Genomic DNA, 8,623 nt, shown 5'->3' on the forward strand with positions numbered 1-8,623 from the left:
TCTTATGTGATGTCTTTTTTAATAATAACAAGTTCATTATTCAAATTATTCCAAAAACTCGTGAATGTTCAGGGCTGTCACAGAATTCAATTCCGATCGAAAGTGGAATTATTTTAGTATTTTGCATTTTCACAAAGAATTGAATTTTGTTTAATATAGTTGTGGTTTCTTCAAGTTTTAATTAACATATTTACTTAATTTTTGATTTAATAAGCATAATATTGCCAATTCAAAATTAAAAAATAAATAATTTTTTATATTTTGCGAATTAACAGAATTAATAGGAACCTAACGAAGGTAGAACAAAAGTTAATGGAAATTGAAGCCATTCCGATACAAATATCAAATGCTGACTGACAGGTTTGTATATAACCAAAATTAGTAATCGAGTCAATTTATCTCTTTATATTAAATTTTTATTTTTTTCAAGGCGGGAATTCCTGGGATCCCGGGAAATGAAAAAGGCGCGGGAAAAGAAAAACTCTACTTAGAATGCATAAGAATCAATGTTGGTCGAGTTATTAGTCAACTCTCTTTCCACGCATCCTTTCCGATATCATTACGTGATTCCACCCAATTTCTGATATTACTATGTTGTGCAACACGAAAAAAAATACGGACGCCACTACCTGATAAAAGACCAAGAAAAAAAGTCCCGTGTCTCCCAGCTTTGCCCAAAGTCATGAACTTCGGTGTAATTTTTACAAAAAAGTGATCATTTTCTCAGGCTCATATCTTGCAAACAATTGGGAATTTTGATTTACTCTCTGGAGCAAAGTTGTAGCTCTTGTCATAAAGAAAAAAAATTGTCAACATATAAAATCAAAAAAACTTCAAGATTAAAATCGCAAAAAACTTTAAAAAAATAAATTTTTTTAAATTTTTTTCCATAGGTAGCAAACCGTTCAAAATTCAAGGAAACAATCAACTACAAAAATGTACCTAAGATCTTAGTAAACAACTTTCTAGAACATATGAACTTCCTACGAATGATTCTTAACACCGCTTAGATAGGTCAATATAAGTTGGTAAGAAAAAACTAAATGAATTAAGTGTTTTGGGCCATAAACTATTAAATTACTATAAACTAAAGCATACTTTTAGGCAGCGTTAAAAAAATATTTCTAAATATTTTTTTTGGATTTTATAGTATGTTCACAATTTTTTTTTATGACAAGGGCTACAACTTTGCCTCAGAGAATAAATCAAAATTCCGAACTGTTTGCAAGATATGAGCCTGAGTCAGTTCATTTTAATATCCGGAACACCCTTCCTATTCAATGCTTGTTCTCCATAGGACGTGTTTCCGAAGGCCCTATTAATGCATATGGGGCAATAATTAGCAACGAAGATTCTGCTTGCCAGAATTCGATTAAAATTTTTAAGTATCCAGAAGGATATTGATGGTTTCCTTCGGAGATTGAGTGTACATTCCATTCGGATGTTTTAGCGTACAGACACCATTGATACAATCCTGAGATGAGGTCTTCTGTAGCATCAGCAACATTTTCTCGCAGTAGTCCCGCAATGTTGGTAATTTTTTATCTGTTCTAAACGAAGCGCACGAATAACACGAACAGAGTTGGCTCTCAAGGCGTCAAGTGTTGCTGTCTTATCAGCATAAACCAGTGTCTTCACGTAATCGAGAAGTGTCAAATCGCACGACCATGGAGGCCAATTTACAGGTGAATTTCTCGAAATCAAGTTATCACCAAATTTTGATTGCAATAAATTGATGATTGCGGTCGCCGTATGGTACATAGCGCCATCCTTTTGATAACACATCTCGCCTTGATTAACCTTCGCTTTACCAAAGGTTTTTTATGTACATGGTTTACCAATACCCACCCGGGTGACACTACACTTCTATAAATATATGCGACGAACGAAATTTTAAAAAATTTAAAAAACCTTATAAAAAGTTTAAAATGGTTCTATTAAATTCTATAGAACTCTAGAATTTGTTCAGTGAGTACAAATTTCATTTAAATCGAAACAAAATTAAAAAAAATATTAAACCAATAAAATCGATGTGGTCACCCGGGTGGGTATTGGTAAAGCGAAGGTTAATGACATTCATATTATCAAACTAAAATCATTGATAATGGTAAGGTAACGATATCTATTGACCGTAACGCGAGCTGCGACTTAATTTTTAAGGAAATAAGGACCGATGATACGTAAAAACCGTACCATACGCATTTTGCATTTTGCTGGATGTAATGGAGTATGTATGGTCTGTTGTGGATTGGCCTCACTCCATATGTGGCAATTTTGTTTATTAACAAACCCGTTATGCCAAAAATTAGCCTCATCGCTGAATAAAATTTCGCTATAAAACTGTCGTCTATAAGTTGCGCGAATCGATGAATAATTTTCAAAGTAAATTTGGATTCTTTGTTAGCGTTGTTCAAGCGTCAATATATTCATGATAATTAGCCAGAGTAAACTGATCACAAATGTCAAATAGTGAGCACAGTATGACAAGTTCGTTTGACAGGGCTTAAGAAACTTCAATAAAAATAAAGTACAACTGTCATGGAATTTTACTATTCAAATTAATTCCGAAAAATCATGTTTTATATCTGATACATTTGTTATATGGTTTCATTCAAAATTCATTAAATTTTAAGTTAAAATCAACTACAACTACAAACCTATTCCACAAATCGTAAAACTTCAAAAAAGAGTATTAGGAAAAAAACAACCCAAAAGCCACAAACTTTTTTTAGTCAGACTTTATCTAAAAATTCAGCCTGTACCGCAATAAAAGTTTTATTATACGATACAGAGGCAAATTGTTGATAAATAAAACTTATTGTAGCAAAAGACATAACAAGATTTCACAAACAGGGATTTTTGAAGAAAAGGGCCAGCTATAAAACTAAAAAATATTTGAAATGCCTGTAACTTTTTAGCTAATAGTTCTTTTTGAAAAGGAACTTCAATATGAAATTACACTAATAATGTACTTTAAATTGGTAAAATAAAAATTTAATTTTTAAGATCTAGTGAATACCCTTAATATTTGTAAGATAAATGCGGTTAAATAGATTGATTGTGATACAATTTTTGAATAAAATAAATGTTCATGCATATGTAAAATCGAACAAAATTAATGAAAACATTTCAGGAAACGGCAATTTGTTTTAGTTTTGACTAGTAAAGGGTTTTGCATTAAGCGCTTGCTATCTTTAAATCTAAATAAAAACAAGTAAAAGAGCTATATTCGGCTGTGCCGAATCTTATATACCCTTCACCAAATTATACTCCAAAATACCAATTTTAATTATTTTTAGGTTAACAAATTTAATTTTTTTTTTTCAAAGTTGTTTTTTCATTTTTTGTAAAAAATTATTTTTTTTAAATTTTAAAATTTTTTTTGATTTTTTTAAATTTTGTTTTCTATTTTGACCCATTGTAGGTCCAACTTACTATGGTCTTTGAAATATCTATCATTAGATATCCATATTGTCTATATGAATGACTTAGTAATCCAGATATAGGTCAAAAATCGAGGTTGTCCTGTTTGTTTCCTCATATCTCAGCCATTTGTGGACCGATTTTGCTGATTTTAAATAGGAAAATTCTCGAAAGCATGTCTGACAGAATTATTGAAGATATCTGGGGTCTTCAGACAATTGATTTCAACAGACATACGGACGGACATGGCTTAATCGATTACGCAATCTATAAGGATCCAGAATATATATACTTTATAGGGTCGGAAAATCATATTGTGGAAATTACAATTACCCTTCTCACGAAGGTGAAGGGTATAAAAAGTGTGTGGGAGATATCTCGAAATTTTTTATTCGTTTGAAAGGCCTATCGATATGGAATATGATGTAGTACATCGCTGGTTGCATACAAAATATCGAATCTTCCATCCCAGCAAAAAATATTCTGGATTTGGAAGCAATAAATATGACTACTGCATCTTCTACTGCTACATTAATTGCATCCTAAAATTGTTGCCTTACAAAAATGATTTTGGAAGGCATACATTAAGCTATTCGTATAGGTGGTGAAGAACTTAGAAAAAAACCAGCGCTTCTTGTTAGGTAATCACTGGGTCTGTAAAATTGTATTGCTTCTCAGTAGCTCTAAAATCTATGTGCACAATTATTTGCACATATTTAATTCGATGAAATCAGGTTAATTTTAAAGCTGAGAAATATGCTTATTTTGGATTCCTTATGCAGAGCCTCTACGCGAGGAATCCCATATAAAAATCATGTAGCCTTTCATGCGAAGTGGTAGCAGTATACAAGTGCTCTCTGCCTTACAAACCTGCTTCCGAAGAAGCACCATTTTTGCTGGGATGACTCTGGCGCATTAATCAGGCTGAATTTGACCGATGGCATGGGATATGTTGGTTTTGAGGGCCGCTGTGAAGTTGGTAACCATCAACCTATAGCGGTCTTCGTTGACGGTGATGGCCTGATCAACGTCGTTCTCAAAGGAATATGAAACGATGAGGCCACCAGAATGAAATTTGCACCAAACAGAGTCTTTTTCGGAATGCATTGGACGCTCATGGGTCGCATGTGGATTGGTATTATCTCAAGTTTGACAATATCGTTTGTTGACCAGAAAAGTTCCTCATCACGTAAATGGTCCAAGTGCGGATCGTTGACCGAACAGAACACTCATTTTGATAAAACAATTTTATCATTTGCGCGTGTTTGTTGAACGCTATATCCTTCTATGGTGACTTGGCAAAACAAACTGCATAAATGACAGCCAAATTCGATAGATGTAGCTTCAACAATATGGCCGCTATCAACTGTCAAAGTTTGGAAGTCACTATTGGAAGACCCTTTACATATTTGTTTCACATTTAAACAAATTCAAAAAACAACATTTTAATGATGTGTTTTTTATCTAAATATTTAACATAATACTAAACATTTTATTATGCAGAGATTAACTGTTGATAATATAAAGAAAAATATATGTAAGCCACATTTTAAATACATTTCAATAATGGTTATTTTGGCTGAAAGGTATCAATCATAAAAATAATTTTTTTTAAAAATGCCTGTAGTCTTGAAATGAAAAGCCTGTTTTGAAAATAAATTTCGTTTAGAGATTTGTTGGGGTTTGTGCTTTCCAATGAGTTTTTGAATTAAGAAAATATAGAAAAATTGTCTTTTAAATCAAAACTAATTGCTGGTTAATTGATTGTGGTTAATCAATTTCATAGAAAATAAATGTTTGATATGAAAAATTGCAAAAAAAAAAACAAGTAAGAGAGCTACATATATTCGGCTGTGCCGAATCTTATATACCCTTCACCAAATTATACTTCAAAATAAAAATTTTAAATATTCTTAGTTAAACAAAAATTTTTTTCTTTTTTTTTGTAAAAAAAATTTTTTGAATTGTTTTTATTAAATTTAAAATTTTTTTTTTCTTTTTTCAATTTTTTTATTTAGCGAAAAAAAAACTTTAGGTGAAAAAAATAGGGTAAAAAAATATTTTTTCCGATTTTAACTCATTGTAGGTCCAACTTACTATGATCTTATATAAGTCGTTGCAAAGGTCTTTGAAATATCTATCATTAGTTATCCATATTGTCTATATTAATGACTTAGTAATCCAGATATAGTTCTAAAATAAGTCAAAAATCGAGGTTGTCCTGGTGTTTTCCTTATATCTTAGCCATTTGTGGATGGATTTTATATATCAACCGAAGAATTCCGGAGATATTGATGTATGTAAGTTATTTGGGGGCTTCGGAAAGTTGATTTCAACAGACAGATGGACATGGCTTAATCGACTCCGCTATCTATAAGGATCCAGAATATATATACTTTATAGGAAAATTGTATTGTGAAAATTACAAACGGAATGACAAACTTATATATACCCTTCTCACGAAGGTGAATGGTATAAAAATAACTATTTTTATTAATTCTAGGTGGGGGATATACCCTACACCTAAATTGGTATTGTCAGTTTAAGTGTATTTTTAAAATTCCTATAAAATTATTTTTTTTCATTATTTTTAGATTCCTCTGTGTTTGAAATATTGGAGTAGGCTGCCATAAACGTGTTATTTGTATTTTCTGTTGCTATATTTGATAACAATGATTTTTTTTACGCAGTGTCGTTATATAGATACAATATTTTAAATATAAACACTTTACATCGATATCTTTATTGTATATATGACAACAAATATAAATTTCTAATAAAAAACAAATCATTCGATATCATTAATTACTTTCCAATAAAGTTCTGGGTTAATAATAAATTTATTGAACTTGTTTTTGTATTATTGCTTAAGTATCTTTTAGTATTGCTAAAATTTTCTTATTATAAATTGTGTTTACTTTTTTAAAAACAATTTCAACATATGCAATTATTACAATTTAGTGTGAAAATAAACAAACTGGCGGTTAGGTTAACAGAAACCACTTAAACCACGATTACTGTTCGTTAGCCGAACAAGAGCCGAAGCATTTATCTCGTCGGATCGTACTCATTAGCTAGTCATAGCCAATAAGTTGTAGTAAGCCGATGAGAACTGAAGAATTTATACATAATTAGTCGTTATCCGAATCATTTATCTAGTCGGATTATACTCGTTAGCTAGTCTTAACTTATAGAGCAAACGAATTCATCTCATTTGATTGCATCCGTTGCATTTACTTTATAATAAGAAGTCGTTTGCCGACCAAGAGCCGAAGCATTTATCTCTTCGAATCGTATATTAGAAGTTTTGCCCATTAACAAACATATTCCAAAGATGCTCTTTGGTAAAGAAGATTTCAAAGGAAGCAGATCATTGAAGAATCTGGACAGACTTAGCATACCCCGGATGGAAACAAAAACTGCATCACAATACTTAAGGCGATAAGTTTGGTATTTGTTCTCGAATTTCCTGTTTTAAAATAGTAAAGACAAATTCAGATTATAAAAACTTTAACTTAAGTGAAATTCAATTTTTTTTAGAATTTTTATACTAAATTGAGACTTCAGAACTTTTTTGATTTAAATAACTTTTTGTCTAACACGTGTTTAAAATCCCCCTTAACTTTTAATCGTACATTGTGAAAAGAGCCTTAAACATTAACAAAAAAAATGTTTACATTTTTATTTGCAGAGTTGATTTGATATATTTTATAGTTTCAAAATTCTTTTGTGACTCTTCTAAAGTATTTTGTTTTTATTTAGTTCTTTGCGATTTTCTGTTTTTGAATTTATTAATCACATATTATCTTAATAATAGGACATTAAAACAACTTAAGTTTATAGAGGTTATTAAAATTTATTTAACAGATAATTTAGAACGCAAGTTAACAAAATATTTAGAATGCGCTACACATATTATCAGTCACTGTTGTACGTCTAAGATGATTTTTATTATAGATCTGCATTAGGTTTTGAATATTTAAGCTCATAAGTCTAAAACAAAGTTATGATATTCAAAAGAAGTTTATTTGATGGTCACATTTTTAAAGATTCTAATATTTATTATATTATTATGTCATAATGTTCTAATATTTCAAGACTCGGCGGCTCGGTTTATCCGAATCGTATGCATTTGGCGCATGTCTCCTCAAATGTCAGCTTTATATCTGTAGTGACAGCGATGTTAATATCAAAAGGGTCTTCCAATAGGGAATTCCGAACTTTAACAGTTGATGTTGGCTGTACTTTATTCCGTTTGTTTTGCTAAATCACCATGGACGGACATTACATTCAACAACACGCGCAAATAATAAAATTGTTTTCTCAAAATGGGTGCTCTGTTCGGGAAACGATCCTCATGCTTCGCTCATTTTACAGAGAGGCCCTTTTTCTGGATGAATGGGTACTTCAACAAACAAATTGTCTAATTTGTGAAGATACCAATCTACACGAGATCCAAGATCGTCCAATGAATCCCGAAAAAGTCTATGTTTGGTATTGATCTGAGGGCATGGTAATCTCATGTGGAGTGAACTAGCAACCGATATCGTGTGATTTGACCCGTTAAAATTTTTCTTGTGGGGTTTCCTTAAATCGCAAGTCTATGCGAATATGTCACAATCGGCCTTTTAAATTAATAAAAAATGTCGATGATATCTCACACATACTTTGTTTTATTCAAATCTAAAGATATGAAGCGCTTAATGAAAGACCATTCATAACAGATGTTATGAAAAATACAACATCTTAACATCTAAAGGTCTGTGATTTGAATATATAAGAATCTCAAATGTCAGATTCATATCTATAATGTCGGCGATTTGAATAAATATAACAGTTGTAATGAAAAGTTGAGAACTCGCTAAGATCTAATAATATGATTTATCGGAAATTGATAGTATTGTGAACGAGCAACGAATTCTGAAACGTTGTTCCAAAACGATGTGGTCAACTTCAGTCTGATCTGATCTAACATTTTCATATACCGAAAATCTTAACATTAGGAATCACTAATTAAGCAGTACTAGTAATGGAGCCTACCAGATGTTGCAAACGAATTGATCAATCCAAATACACCTACTCATACGCTTTCATGAACTGACTAATAAAATATGAAACCAATTATAACCTGTAGTACCCCTCTGCCCCACACTGAGACTTTGCGGAACAATAATTTGTTGTTTTGTTGTTGGTAACGCTG

Source organism: Calliphora vicina, chromosome 5 (assembly GCF_958450345.1).
Source record: "Calliphora vicina chromosome 5, idCalVici1.1, whole genome shotgun sequence".
NCBI lineage: Eukaryota > Metazoa > Arthropoda > Insecta > Diptera > Calliphoridae > Calliphora > Calliphora vicina.